Below are 16,121 nucleotides of genomic sequence, written 5' to 3' on the forward strand. Positions count from 1 at the left end.
GGGGAGGAGGCGCCGGCTCCAAGGGGTTAAAGTGTGTTTGAAGCACACATCAAATATAGGTCAGCAAATTCCCATGTACATCAATAATGCAGTTTGGTTGACAGTTCTAAGGTCATGTTGGAACAGCTTTGCACAGCAGTCCTACAGAGAGGTATTTGCACTGCCATTTTACATTTCCACACACATTTAAAGCTGAAATGTACATAGATACATAGTAGTCAAGTTAAAAAATCTACCTCAACAAATAAAAAATAAAAAAAAACACAACCATACAATCCCATATACACAATCCTATACCCACAGTTGATCCAGAGAAAGGCAAAAAACTCCAATAAAGCATGATCCAATTTGCTCCACCAGGGGAAAACATTCCTTCCTGACCCCTAGAGAGGCAATCAGATATTCCCTGGATCAACTTTACCTATAGATATTAGTATACAGTTATATTATGTACACCTAGGAAAGAATCCAGGCATTTTTAAAGCAATCTACTGAGCTGGCCAGAACCACCTCTGGAGGGAGTCTATTCCACATTTTCAAAGCTCTTACGGTGAAGAAACCTTTCCATATTTGGAGACGAAATCTCTTTTCCTCTAGACGTAAAGGGTACCCCCTTGTCCTCTGTGATGACCTTATAGTGAATAACTCAACACTAAGTTCACTATATGGCCCCCTTATGTATTTATACATATCCCCCTTAATCTCCTCTTCTCAAGAGAGAATAAATTCAGTTCCTGTAATCTACAGTATCCTTATAGCTGATCTCCTCTATGCCTCTTATCAGTTTGGTTGCCCTTCTCTGCACTTTCTCCAGTTCCCCAATATCCTTTTTGAGAACCGGTGCCCAAAACTGAACTGCATATTGCAGATGAAGTCTTACTAATGATTTGTACAGAGGCAAAATGATGTCTCTCTCTCTCTCTCTGCAGTCCATACTTCTTTTAAAACAAGACAGAATTTTGCTCGCATTAGAAACCGCAGCTTGGCATTGCATGCTATTATTACGTTTATGATCTACCAGAACACCCAGATCCTTCTCCACCATTGATTCCCCCAGTTCTACTCCCCCTAGTATGTATGATGCATGCATATTCTTAGCCCCCAAGTGCATACATTTACATTTATTAATATCAAACCTCATTTGCCACATAGTTGGCCAATTAAACAGTGCATTGAGGTCGGCTTGATGGAGTTGGAGACATCCCGTAAGGATGTTATTTTACTGCATAGCTTGGTGTCATCTGCAAAATCTGAAATGGTACTTTTATTTAAAAACCCTATTAAAAAGAAAGTAACTAGGTTTTCATTGTCTAAAACACATTCTGAAAAATGTACACAAATGCACTGAAAAAACACTCCACAATTGCCTGTGAATACTCATGCTCAAGTGTGAATGCAGCAATAAAGGTGAGAAATGCTTAGGTCCATACACAGAGTTCAGAAGGAGTTCAAGCAGGCTTTCAGAAATGTGGTTATGACTCAAACGCTGCTTCTGAAATATGTTAAAAATTTCAGTAACACTTTGTTTAAGAAAACAAATCAGGAATGTTTTAAAACACAACTCCGGTGTTAGTGAACTGCCATATTGAAACAGCATACATATATAGATGCCTGCTTTTAGGTTCAGCTTTTTACTGAGCATTCACCTAAATTCTCATTTACTAATGGCTGGGAAGCTGTAAAAACATATAGTTGAGCTGCTTTTTTACAGATCCCCCCCCCCAAACCACTCCCCCTTAAGCTGCAAAGGTAGTGGTCAGGGGTGTACGCAGGTCTTGACTGTAAAGTTTTGCTTCTAATAGCAGCAGGAATTTAACCACCTGTTATGTTTAGCAGGCAATACAACCCAGAGAAAACAACCCGTTCAAGTGAATGGTCCCCCATGCAACTGCCCCACAAGCATGCACAATGCAAGTGATTGCACCACAGTAGTGAAGCATTTAGGGGGTTAAAGCAGGCAGTGAGGAGGTGACATGTTGCCTCCTCACCACCTGTAAAATACTTCAGAAATGTGATTAGAAGGCAGAGGAGCTTGCCACCCACTTACCTGCACATTCCAATGGAAAGGTTCATACTCATACAACTACATATAGGGTGTCTACTGTTGAGTTGAGGTACCATACCATTATAATCAAAGTAAAACATGTGAAAAAACATGTGTGATTAATGATCAATTCATTTAATGTGATAAGTATCCAATGAAAAACCATAAAGTGAAATCAAAGTCCGTTCAATGTGTCCTTTATACTTAGATAAATTACATAATCACAAAAAAATGTCTCTTTAAATCCAGTGTTTCTTCATCCAAATCTCAGTAGATACTCCAGCAAACCATGCATAGTGGGCTACAAAACTCCCCCTTCTTAAAACAGAAATCCCATTTCTTGGTGCTCATTCTCAAATTTTGCACCCACCAGACCTCCATGATCCTCTTAACTTGATAAGTGGGTCCACAACAGCTTAGATTTTTGCTGTCCTTCAAGGCAGTTTTCCAGTTTCCAAGTCACCTCCTTCCAGCTTCTGATCTTTGCACCCTTTAATCCAAATGCATCTTGGCAATCATCAATAAACAATAGAACAGAAAGCCATAGTGCAGCAATTTCTATTGCAATCGTTAAAAAAACAAAAAAAAAACACTTCCAATTGCGCACTCACATTAAAAATACAAATGCCAACATTCAGTATGGTTACTCTACCACATGGATCCACATGGATGGCCACCACTGACTCAACTTCCTGTTCACGCCCTACATGTGTTCCACAGACTGGAAATGATGTAGGCAGAAATTACATCACAATGGACGGCCCCACCCAACATGTTTCGGCCAATTGTCGTTCTCAGGGACGGATGTTCCTGATGGAAATGTACCGTAAATTAACAAAAATACAGATGTATTGTAAATATATTTTTAGCTCCCTAAAGGTATAACAGTTACTGTACATCTATCTCTGTATATTTTATTTGGGGTAGACCCTATTTCATTTGTAGGTGTCTTTCTAATAAGTAGCCATTTATGCTAGCTGTAATGCACATTTTAATTTGTGTGCTTTTATGTTTAATGCTATATTTTATGCACTGAGTTTGTGGTAATGCGTAAACATCTATGACTAGATTAATTGCAAGGGAAATAGTGTCTGTAGGTTCAAGAAGTATACTGATTGACCTAAAGAGGTCAGCACTGGCCCCATTGGGAGTACCTTGACCTGGCCTGTTCAAGTAATACCGGCCTCTTTCCCGAAAACAAATTTAATAGGTTGTGTGCTGAATTTTGTCAGTGTTGTCCTGTATTCGTGGATCTCCAGGGTTGCCAGCTCATCCTTTTAATTCTGGATACACACGATAACAGAAATCCCCTGACTGGATAGGTCCTAGTAAGGCACTCATTAGGTAAAATATAACTTGCCTCTAGGTTGCAAAAACCTTGACTATGGGGATATGAAAAGTTTCCTCGTTGCTATCCATTATTTTTATCCCAGTTTTTATATTAAAATTTCTACCTTTAAAGTTTGCCTCATTTCACTTAGGGCTTTCTGTGCATGTGTGCCAATGATAAAACCTTATTAAACATCAATTCTGAATGTCTGTGGACTTGATTCTGTAAGTATATGTAGCCAGGTGCTGGGCTACAGCAATATGGAGAAAGAGAGATCTTTTTTTTTTCTCTCCCACTACTGAGATACTGATACTATGATGCACAATTCTCCTCCGGCCAGCAGGGGGAGAGCTACAGCCAAGCAAGCCCATCGATTTCTATGCAGAGCACGGAGAATCCTGGGAGTTGTAGTTTGAGATTAGGAATGATCGACATTTTGAAAAGTTCGGTTCGGCCAAAACATCCGAACTACCCGAAAGTTCGGCCTGGATTTCAGAACCCCATTGAAATCAATGGACCCGAACTTCGGTAATCAAAAAACACAATTTTAAAGCCCTAAAACCCAATAAATGCCCCTAAAAAGTGCCTAGGGTTCTGGGTCATGCCCCAGGGACTATTAATCACACAAAAAAAGTTCTTAAAAATTGTCATTTTTGATAAAAAGTGTACCTGTAAAGTTTCAGCTCTGTAGCATGTCCAGAACCAGAAAAAAAGATAATTTTTCATTAGAGCAGGGATGGTGGGACCCCACTTTTACACCTATATGATCTTTTTTTGGGGGTTCTGGACATGCTACAGAGCTGAAACTTCACAGGTACACCTTTTAGACCCCCCAGACACAAAATCACACAAAAAAAGTTCTTAAAAATTGTCATTTTTGATAGGGAGCCAATTATTTAAAAAAAAAAAAAAAATTCTTTGGATTTAGTATCTGGGGGGTCTAAAACTGTACCTGTGAAGTTTCAGCTCTGTAGCATGTCCAGAACCAGAAAAAAAGATCATTTTTCAGTAGAGCAGGGATGGTGGGACCCCACTTTTACACTTATATGATTTTTTTGGGGGTTTCTGGACATGCTACAGAGCTGAAACTTCACAGGTACACCTTTTAGACCCCCCAGACACAAAATCACACAAAAAAAGTTCTTAAAAAAAATTCATTTTTGATAGATTTTTGATAGAGAGCCAATTATTGAAAAAAAAAATTCTTTGTATTTAGTATCTGGGGGGTCTAAAAAGTGTACCTGTGAAGTTTCAGCTCTGTAGCATGTCCAGTGCAATTATAGATCTGGAATATGGCTTCTCGCTTTTCACACCTTGCCGGTTTAATAGGAGGCATTTTTTTTGGGCACTTTTTGGGGTTCTTTGGAGTCAGGAAAAACATCTGAACTTGTGTATGGTACTGTATACACAAGTTCAAATGTTTTGCCTGCCTCCAAAAACCCCCAAAAAATGCCTGCAACAACACACCTGGGCTTTTTTTTTTTTTTGGCGCTAGCGTTTTTTTTTGGGTATTTTTTTGGGTTCTTTGGAGGCAGGCAAAACATCTGAACTTGTGTATATGGTTATATATACACACATACTTATATGTATATACACACATAGACATATATAGGTGTGATAGGAGCAGAAATATATGCTTGCGCTAATGAAATAATTTACACTAATATGGTTATGCTCCTATAACACCTATATCTGTCTAAGTGTAAAATACATATAAGTATGTGTGTGTACACAAGTTCAGATGTTTTGCCTGCCTCCAAAAACCCCCAAAAAATGCCTGCAACAACACACCTGGGCGTTTTTTTGGGCATTTTTTTGGGTTCTTTTGAGGCAGGCAAAACATCTGAACTTGTGTATAGTGGTATATATACCACTATACACAAGTTCAGATGTATTTCCTGCCTCAAAAGAACCCCAAAAAATGCCCAAAAAAAACGCCTGCTATTTAACCGGCAAGGTGTGAAAAGCGAGAAGCCAACATCCTGTTCTGAAAGTGTTCTAATACAAACAATCTTTTTTTATGGTTCTGGACATGCTACAGAGCTGAAACTTCACAGGTACACTTTTTAGACCCCCCAGATAAAACTAAATCCAAAGAATTTTTATTTTTTTATTTTTTTTTTTTTCAATAATTGGCTCTCTATCAAAAATCTATCAAAAATAACAATTTTTAAGAACTTTTTTTGTGTGATTTTGTGTCTGGGGGGTCTAAAAGGTGTACCTGGGAAGTTTCAGCTCAGTAGCATGTCCAGAACCCCAAAAAAAAGATCATATAAGTGTAAAAGAGGGGTCCCACCATCCCTGCTCTACTGAAAAATGATCTTTTTTTCTGGTTCTGGACATGCTACAGAGCTGAAACTTCACAGGTACACTTTTTAGACCCCACAGACACTAAATCCAAAAAAAGTCATGCCTGCCTCCAAAAATGCCCGATAAATGCAAGAAAAAACGCCGTAGAGAAGCCGTATTCCTGTTCTAATACAAATTATAAGAAAATGCTAATTTTTGGGGGGTTCTGGACATGCTACAGAGCTGAAACTTCACAGGTACACTTTTCAGACCCCCCAGACACTAAATCCAAAGGAATTTTTTTTTTTTCAATAATTTGCTCTCTATCAAAAATCTATCAAAAATGAAAATTTTTAAGAACTTTTTTTGTGTGATTTAGTGTCTTGGGGGTCTAAAGGGTGTAGAACCATAAAAAAAACATCATATAGGTGTAAAAGTAGGGTCCCACCATCCCTGCTCTAATGAAAAATTATCTTTTTTTCTGGTTCTGGACATGCTACAGAGCTGAAACTTCACAGGTACACTATACACAAGTTCAGATGTTTTGCCTGCCTCCAAAAACCCCCAAAAAAATGCCTGCAACAACACACCTGGGCGTTTTTTTTTTTTTTACGCTAGCGTTTTTTGGGCATTTTTTTGGGTTCTTTGGAGGCAGGCAAAACATCTGAACTTGTGTATAGTGGTGTATATACACACATACTTATATGTATATACACACCTAGACATATATAGGTGTGATAGGAGCAGAAATATATTGGTGTTAATTATTTCATTAGCGCAAGTAGTTTTTTCTGCTCCTTTCACACCTATATATGTGCAGGTGTATATATACAGACATGGGTGTGTATATATACACCCTATACACATGTTCAGATGTCATGTCTGACTCCAAACATGTGCTCAAAAAAGCACTAGCAACGCCTGCAGCCAAAGATGCTGGCGGCGGCGAAGCCATATCCCTGCAGCGAAAGTCACCTAAGAGAAACTAGCTTTTCTCTATTGCGGTCACCCTGCTATGGAAGGGTTTGGTCACCCTGCCATAGCAGTCACTGTCAGTTCACCCTACACTACATTACGTTCACCCTGACACTTCATACTTTCCCTAGAGAAACTAAATTTTTGAAGCTAACTAAAGTGTAAAGGAGCACTCTAAATACACTAGATATCCCTTTCCTCACACTAATAAATGCTAAATGACACTTTTAAAGTAAAATTAACAGAACTGCTTCCACTCTCTTCCATGTCCAGTATAACAATGCTAGGAATTTGGCAGGGGCTATCTTATATACTGGGGGGCGTATTCACTAATGATTGGACTATGGACCCCCTAGTCACTCCAATCACATTCCTAGCATTCTTCTCCCCCCTCAATTGGCTTTTGCTAATGGTTCTGGTCCAATCACAGGCTTTTAAAGCCCATTTCCTGAACCATTGCATTTTGGTCGGTTCTGGTTGCCGAATTCCGAACTTTTTGGGCAAAAAGTTCTAAATTCGGCAGGACCTCGAACACCCAATGTTCGGGCCGAACCGATGGTCGACCCGAACCGTTCGATCATCCCTATTTGAGATGACAGCCATATAATGGAATGAATTTACACTACAGATCCCAATAGGCACTGTACAGTAGGAAGAGTGGAAAGATGATTTTTATTAAACTGCCTGGGAAAGTTCCTCCTCTTGGCACCAAGGGGGTTAGAAAGAGAGCACCTCTGTCTGGATATTTGCCTGCCAGAAAGAGACCATACTAGTGGAGATCCAAGCCTGAGACTAGAAGTGGGGACAGTGCAACACCGCCCACATCACAGCACCTGCACCCCTGCTGCAGGGAGACTGGAGCATGCAATCACCCTCTGCTTCCCACTGCTGATCACCAGAGACTTTCGACAGCAAGAGGTCACTGCAGCATTCTGGGGACTGAAGAGGGTGCTTCACCCATTGCTGATACTTCTAGCAGGGACTGAGCCAATGAGAGCAGGATACTAAGTGTACTCAATCCATACCACACCCGTACTGCACTCTATACGGCACCTATTCCAAACCTAGATTACATTTCCTATGGGGTTAGCGCTACATATACTATACATATCCTAGTACATTGGAAATAAAAGCAAGGCAGTGCATTCTATGGGATGAGACAGTGGAATGACCTTAACTTGTATTTGTTGCCCAGTGGCCTTTCATGTACAGGTGAGCAACCTTGAAAACCTTATTATTGTAGAGATCAAGGAATGTAACCTAAATATCAGCTGTATTACTATATAAATTCTATGAACTATATTAATTGTGATACATCAGAGATGAATTGATCAAAGGGCACAAAAAACAAGTGTATTATTTTTCTACTTGGCTGAACTTGTAAATTTGATACTAAGGCTAGCAAGCTGACTGGAGTAAAAGATCACAAAGTATTTGCTGGGGTACTGTGATGCCTGCAAGTACTGACAGCAGTACTTGCAGGCATCACAGGGTGCCTGGCACTGTAGCATTGATGTTACTTTAGAATTGCTTTAATGTAAGTTAGGTTCAACTTATGCTTTGGATAAACAAAGGATATTTTTTGTTAGGCTTGCTAAACATTGGTGAACCACATTGGGCTTAATGGACTAACAAATAACTAATTAGTTGCTCTGGGTAAATACTCTATCTTCCTTCATTTTTTCAATCCACCCCAAACCTTCTCTTACTGATGTTCCGAATCAATGTTTAAGCTCCATAGCTTAGACTCATCTCTACCTTTCACACCAATCTTCAGACTGCCTCTCTGGGATTCACTCTGATTTTTGGCTGTGCTAGCAGTGGAAAATGTGACTGTGCACATTCCTTCTTCCAGTCTGTGATGACATAGCTGGAGAAATGCTAAGCCTCTCTAATTTAGCTGTATCTAACTGCACTGAGAATATATTAAATAAAAATTCTTATTGAAAAAAAAAATTCCTTCCTTTAAGAAGATTATTTCGCAGGTATCACTTATAACTGTAAAATATGTTGCAACTGCGTGTCCATATGTTTCCAAAGTTATACACTTTATTCAAAAACTTTAACTTTTCCTTTAAGGGCATTTTTTTTTTGTATTTTAATTGGTGTAATGTGTATGGGAAACAAGACTACCACTGAAAAGGTTTAAGAGTCCAAGAATATTTCATCATGGAAAGTTAAAATATAACAAACTGATGCATTTTAGGAGCTATAACATTCCTCCTTAATCAGGACTTCAAGTTCTGGATTGAATAAAGTTATGGATTTGTGAGGATAAATAGAGGGTGAGTAAACATGGGAGTAAACTGGCGCTTTTACCTCTCACCTTCAAAAGTGTGCTTCAACAGCTGGTTATATAAGGGTCCTGATGAAGGGGGAACAATATAGATCGTAAAATATGTTGGCTTGTTCTCCTTGGACGTATAGTACTTTGGTGCGGTTTTTGTTTTCCTATACTCTTCTGTATTCACTTGAGGAACCCTTAAAGCCTCTTATTGTTGGAGAGCCACCTAGTCAGGGTAATTGTACTCTAGAGTAAGGACTTTTATATACCTTGAGAAGGATAAATTGGATCCTATGCCTCTGACCCTCTTTTTTATTCTAATTGGGGAAAAAATAACTTGAATTCCTAGTAAGAGCACATGATACATAAGGGCCTTAGTGTAATGAGTTCTGTTTTTTTTTTAATCTAGTTATTCAAATATTTTTTTTTAAATTAATTTTAAATAATTTTTAAGTTTAAGTTAAAATATATATATTTTTTAAGTTTATTAAATATTTAAAGCAAACTTCAGAACACAAATCACCAATAAAATATGTTCACTAATTATTTAGATTTTTATCATGACTTTCAGAGATACCTTTACTAAAAAAAGATATCTTAGTAGCAGGTGGCAGCTGTGTAGTGGCATACACTTTGCCACATAGAGGTTATGTGCCTTATGAATGAAATTATATTTTTTAAAACTTCCTGAATTTACCCAGGCTAATTTTATTCAAAACAGCATTTATTGAAAGAGGCAAGATGTAAAGACTGAAACAGGTCACAATACTTGTTATCAAAAAATGGATAAGGCACATAGGTTAAAAAGGTAGACAGAACTGTCAGCAAGAACGTCATAAAAGCATTAAAGGTCAACAACCTAATGAAACCGAATATCATATCGTATTAGACTACCTCTATAGATTTTTATAATATGTTTTACAGTTAGAGAAAAAAAAAATAAATAAAACAAAAAGAAAGTAGGAGAAAGGAGAAAAAAAACAGGGTGGGGGAACAAAGAGAAGGCTGGACTTAGATACAAAGATCTATCTTGAATACTCTTTCAGATATATTGGTGTCTCAAAGACAGATAAAATAAAAATATTGTTTAAATTTAGCGTGACGATGAAGACCCACCAGGACAGCCATACATTAAAATAGAAACTTTTTTAGCTCTCAATTTAAAAAAAAAACTTTTTAGAACAAAGTTTAGTTCTGTGCTGCTTTAGTGGTTTGAAATTCAATAAAAATATTAACAGATTAATTGAACAAATCTCTTTTTCAACAGACCTGCTGTATAATAAATGATTTGCACTTATCTGACTCTTGTATCTCTTAAGACAACAAATGAGGTGATGTATGAGCTGCTGAGACTTGGCTGATATCATTATTGTTTTCAATTATGCTATGTTTCACATATATGGAAGTTATATAGTTACATACTGTAATTACGATGAAAGAAAAAGCACTGGCCAATCAATTGTAGGCTTTCCAAATTTTTAGTAATGCTAAGAGGACCCTCTTTTGCTGTTGTGATGTATGATAATTTTGACTTGTATATCAAAACCACAACAAATGGCAGTTGCTTTGATTAAAAGTTCCCTACACTAACTTTTATGTATTCAGTGTTGGACATTCAGATTGCAGTGGTCCAAAATATTTTGGGTTCTTACGTTTTTCTTTTAGCAGCAAAAGATATAGAAAAGACAATTATTCCATATTTTGAGAGATGCATTTGCATAGAAGATTTTATGCGGTATGCAATATATCTTGCATAGCATAAACCAATAACGATCTTTACAGGGTTACGCTACACAGCACCAGCAGTGCTTAGTATTCAGATGCTATGTCCACACATATACAAAGTATTAGGCACATTGTCCTCTTTACACATGTAGAAATATTTATGCAGAGGGAGAAAAAAACTCATTGTTAAAAAATACATTTTTCCTTTATTGTTTTTTCATGGTCAGGAAAGCTGCAACAGAAGTTACAATCAAGACAAAGATAAGGTATCATTTTTCACCTTATAATTGCATACAGTATAATCATCAAAAAAAATGTGGCCAGTGCCTAGGGGGTCAGACCAGTGGTAGGGTAAATTAACAGAACTAAAAGTCTAACTAACCAAATTTATGTCAATATTTTAAGTGACATCCATCCTTAGCTTAAGGAAAGCTGTAACTTGTTTATCTTGTGAGAATAAACGGACAAAATAATATATTTTTGTGACTTACATTTTTCTCTGCAATTAATTTTTTCAATCTTTACTAAAGGAAAGTAGAATGGTCCGCTAATATATTAAAGTGATTGTAAAGTCTCGATTTTTTTTCTTTTTAAATAACAAACATGTCATACCTCCCTACTCTGTGCAGTTGGTTTTGCATAGAGCAGCCAAGATCCTCCTCTTCTTGGGTCCATCTACGGGGCTCTTGGCCCCTCCCTCCTATCGAGTGCCCCCAAAGCAAGCAGCTTTCTATAGGGGCACCCGAGCTGAGCTACAGCTCCCTGAGTCCATTCAGACATGAAGCTGTCGTTCGGCCCCACCCCTCTCTCTTCCTGATTGACTAACTGACTTTGATTGACAGTCGTGAAAGCCAATGGAGGGAGAGTCCCAGACAGCCGAGGCACTTGTGGACATCACTGGACAGAGATGGGGCTCAGGAAAGTATTAGGGGTGCTGTGAAGGCTGCTTCGCACAAAAGGATTTTTATCTTAATGCAAAAAAAAAACCTTCTGCCTTTACAACTCCTTTAAAGATGGGTTGGTTTCTATTATCCTATCATGTGCAAGGTAGGAAACTGATTTTAAATTCTCCCGCACATGACTGGTGATTCAAAGTGGACAAAGCTTCACTTTGCCAAGTTTTTATTTTCTAGTCTGTTAGTAACCCCATGTTCCTAATGGACTATACAATCTATTCTGCACATAACATTAGGAATGAATAGGGTGATTTGTGCTAAAATGATTTTGCTGCAAAATTACTAACTTTATCAACCGTGAAATTTTGTTAAAGTGGAAAATCTCTATTTCGCTTATTAAGTTGCTAGGCAACATTTGCTTGAAAAGTGTGATCTATTCTTTTTTCCTTTTCTTTCGAGGGTGTGTTTTTAATTTTGGGGTGTTGTCTATTAAGACCCCTTTCACACGGGCTTTCTGATCCGGTCCGCCTGTCAGTTTTTCAGACAGACCTGATCGGATGCTCCATACACCCCTATGGAGCGGCGGATGTCAGCAGAGACATGTCTGCTGATACCTGCCGCTATCTGATTAGATCCTGTCCATGAAATCCAGACGGACGGAAACCCTATTTTCCATCTGTCTGGAGGATCGGATCAGATAAGATTGGATCAAAACGGACAGGTGGTCCGTTTTCATCCAATCTCCCAGAGAGCGGGGATCTGACAGCTCTGTCTCTGCAAAGTAAGTGGAGACAGAGCTGTCATCCCCCGCTGAGCAAAACGGAGCCCGTCGGGCGCACCGCTTGTGTGAAAGGGGCCTTAGAGTAGTTTAGGTTATTTAATTTAGTGTTCTTTATATTTATGCTTTTTTTCCTTGTTTTTTGGTTGGTCATTATGTGTTTACCTTAGGCTCCTTTCACACATGCTGTCCGTTTGTCCATTTTTCATCCATTCGTTGACGGATGAAAAACAGACATCAATGCATTCCCATGGAAATACGGATGTAAATGGATGATCATTCATTTACATCTGTTTTCATGTGTTTCTGTCAACATCCGTTTTTTTTAACGGATGAAAGCCCTATTTTTCATTCGTTAAAAAAAAACGATCGGATGAAAAATGGATGAAAAACTGATGGCAACAGATGACAACGGATGAAAAACGGATGACAACGGATGGAAACGGATGACAACGAATGAAAACGAATGAAAAATGGATGACGACAGATGAAAGAAAAACTGATGACAAAGGATGAAAAATGGATGAAAAACTGATGACAAAAGATGAAAAATGTATGACAAAAGATGAAAAACGGATGAAAAACCGATGACAAAGGATGAAAATATGATGACAAAGGATGAAAAATGGATAAAAAACTGATGACAAAGGATGAAAATATGATGACAAAGGATGAAAAATGGATAAAAAACTGATGACACAGGATGAAAAATGGATAAAAAACTGATGAAAAGGATGAAAAACTGATGTTGACTGCAAAAAACTGATGACAAAAAAGCGTGACTGAACTGATGAAATGAAATGTGTGAAAGGGGCCTTATGGTTTTTACTTTCTGTAAACCAAAACTATTGGGGTAAGTAAAATGCTTTTTGGCACAAGGGCAGGTCTATGGAATTAAAATACACTTCTTGAACCTTTTTATGAGCTACTGTACCCTTAAACACTACAGAAAACAACCTTAATTCCACCTATCCCATTGACTATAATGCATTTACCAAATTGTCAAAGTTTTGCCAAAATCTTCAGATTTTCTCCCGGAAAGAAAAGAAAGAAAACTCTCCCATAATGTATGTAACATGATGCTTGCAAAAGCATACACTAGTTCAAACTTACAATAATGTGATTCGAATGTGGACAAATGGGGAGGAGCCATGATAAATTTGTGTATACCTAAGACAGCATGAACTGCAAATGCAACCATGCCAATAAAAAAAATGTATAACAGACTTGACCCATACGAATCTATTGGCACTCCAAAAAGAAACACTTTGATATTTAATCCTTTTACAGACTGTTGTGTATATATTCACAAGACACTTTTACAGTGTGGGTATTGTGAGCCTTGGTATAATTATTGGTTTGGGTACTGCAGCTCCTGTGTAGAGCTGCTATCTACGAATGAAAATATTTAGCTGTCAGATAGCATCCTCAGAAGTGTTAGTGACTGGTTTAATAGGGGATTGAGCTCAGCAGGAGGGACCGAGCTGGGTTTCAATCTGACCTTGACATATAAACAAACGTACGAGAGGACAGCAAAACATGACTTATTATTTCAGAGCAAGAATTAATAAACCAGATATAGAGAGGAGATATTCACAAAGAGCTGTCCCATGGGAGGTACACATTGACCTTTATCAGCCTAGACCTCATTCGGCAGATATCACCTCTGCTCTCTGAAATATATACAGCTCCAGCTGGACAATTCATAAATTCTTCTATGTGAAGTTTATCTGGCCATCGTTTAGAATTACAGCTTGCAAAAAAAAAAATGTTGATCAGAAAGTGATTGTGCATTATTATTGGAGCTGCGGGAGATATTGATTACAAGAAGGACATTGCTTTCTATTTATGAAAAAGTCTGAAATAAGAGGCGTCTATAGTAAATTGCCCCATCAACTAATCAGGTTTAATCATTTGCTGACCACCCTTTAGTACTTTTACTGTTACAGGGTAGCAGCTGTGGGCAGAGTCACGTATATATACATGAGTCTGCATTTCCGCCTGCAGGGGGCGTGCTCACACCGCTGGAGGGTCACATCTGCATTTCCGCCTGCAGAGGGCATGCGCACACCGCTGGAGGGTCACTTCTGCATTTCGGCCTGCCGGGGGCGTGCGCACACCGCTGGCGGGTCACTTCTACTGTGATGATTCACAGCACAACCTGATCTGTGGCTCCCAGGGACTCAATGTCCTCCAGCACACTCAGATTGCCGGTAAAGCATAAGGAACTAAGATATACCCATGTAAACAAGGCATATCTCAGTTCTGACAGGGGGGAAGGGACGATCCTGTGTCTCTGCAAAGCAGGCACTAGGATCAGTGTCTAGTGAAAGCACCACACTGTGCACACAAAAACACTGACTAGGCACACAGTTAACCATTTGATCGTCCTGGATGTTTAACCCCAGCCAGTGTCATTACTACAGTGACAGTGCATATTTTTAGCACTGATCACTGTATTAGTGTCAGGTAGTGTCCGCTAGTCCGCCTCAATATTGCAGTCCCACTATAAGTTGCTGATTGCCATCATTACTAGTATAAAAAAAAATTCATAAATACATCCTATAGTTTGATAACGCTATAATGTACACCTAAACCAATCAATATACGCTTATTGGGATTTTTTTCTTACCAGAAATATGTAGCAGAATACATATTAGCCAAAATTCATGAAGAAAGTAGATTTGTAAAAAATTTTTATAGCAGAAAGTAAAAAATATTTGTTTTTTTCTAAATTGTCAGTATTTTTTTGTTTATAATGCAAAACATAAAAAACACAGAGGTGAGCAAATACCACCAAAAGAACGCTATATTTGTGGGAAAAAAACGGAAATCTATTTTATTTGGGTAGAGCATCACACAGTGATCGCACAGTTGTCAGTCAAAGTAACGCAGTGCCGTATCACAAAAAAGGGCCTGGTCATGGGGGGTAAATCTTCTGGAAGTCAAGTGGTTAAAGCTGCCCAGGACAGTGACAGTGGACTGTGACAGAAGTTGATAGGTAAAATAGGTAAGAACCCCAAAATGCCTTTGCCATTTAAATAAAAAAAAGTGCCTCTTAAATTCTTAAATATGTGTGTGTGTACTTTTTTCCTCCTTCAACATAACTGTTTAAACTGTCCCATTATTCATGAAAGCCTACTCCAAGAATCCATGGATTTCATGGCTTTGATTTACCAAAGAAATAGAGACTCTTCTTTTTGACTGTTCACTGATCTTATTAATTAAGATTTAGCTGCATTTACTTAACCACCTAAAGTAGAACTCCACCCAAAAGAGGAATCCCCCGCTCCTCTTGCACAATTGGAACTTTTGAGGAGCGGAGGGGGGGTTAGCAGTTACCCAATTTTGACAGGTACCTGCTCCTACTTCACTTCCCAGCACCGCGGCGCTCTCCTCCCTCCCTGCCCCCTGCAGTCTCCTGGGACACTGACAGGTCCCAGAAGACTGCATCCACCATTCACAATGCGTAGTGCGACTCACGCATGCACAGTGGGCACCCGGCTGTGAAGCCGCAAGCTGTCACAGCTGGGTGCCCATAGTGAAGATATCGGCGCTGCCGAGGGAGGACATGGGGCGAAGACAGCTGGGCTGAGTGCACCGCTGGACCATGGAAAAGGTATATGGCTGTTTTTTTAAAGTCAGCAGCTACACTTTTTTTTTTTTACATGACAGGTAGCTGGAACTCCGCTTTAAGGAATGGAAGGTTTTACCCCAGACCAGGCCATTTTTTGCAATTTGGTACTGAACAACTTTAACTGATAATTGCCGGTCATGCAATGCTGTACACAACAAGATTT

Source organism: Pelophylax lessonae (assembly GCF_965119305.1).
Source record: "Pelophylax lessonae genome assembly, chromosome: 3".
Lineage (NCBI taxonomy): Eukaryota > Metazoa > Chordata > Amphibia > Anura > Ranidae > Pelophylax > Pelophylax lessonae.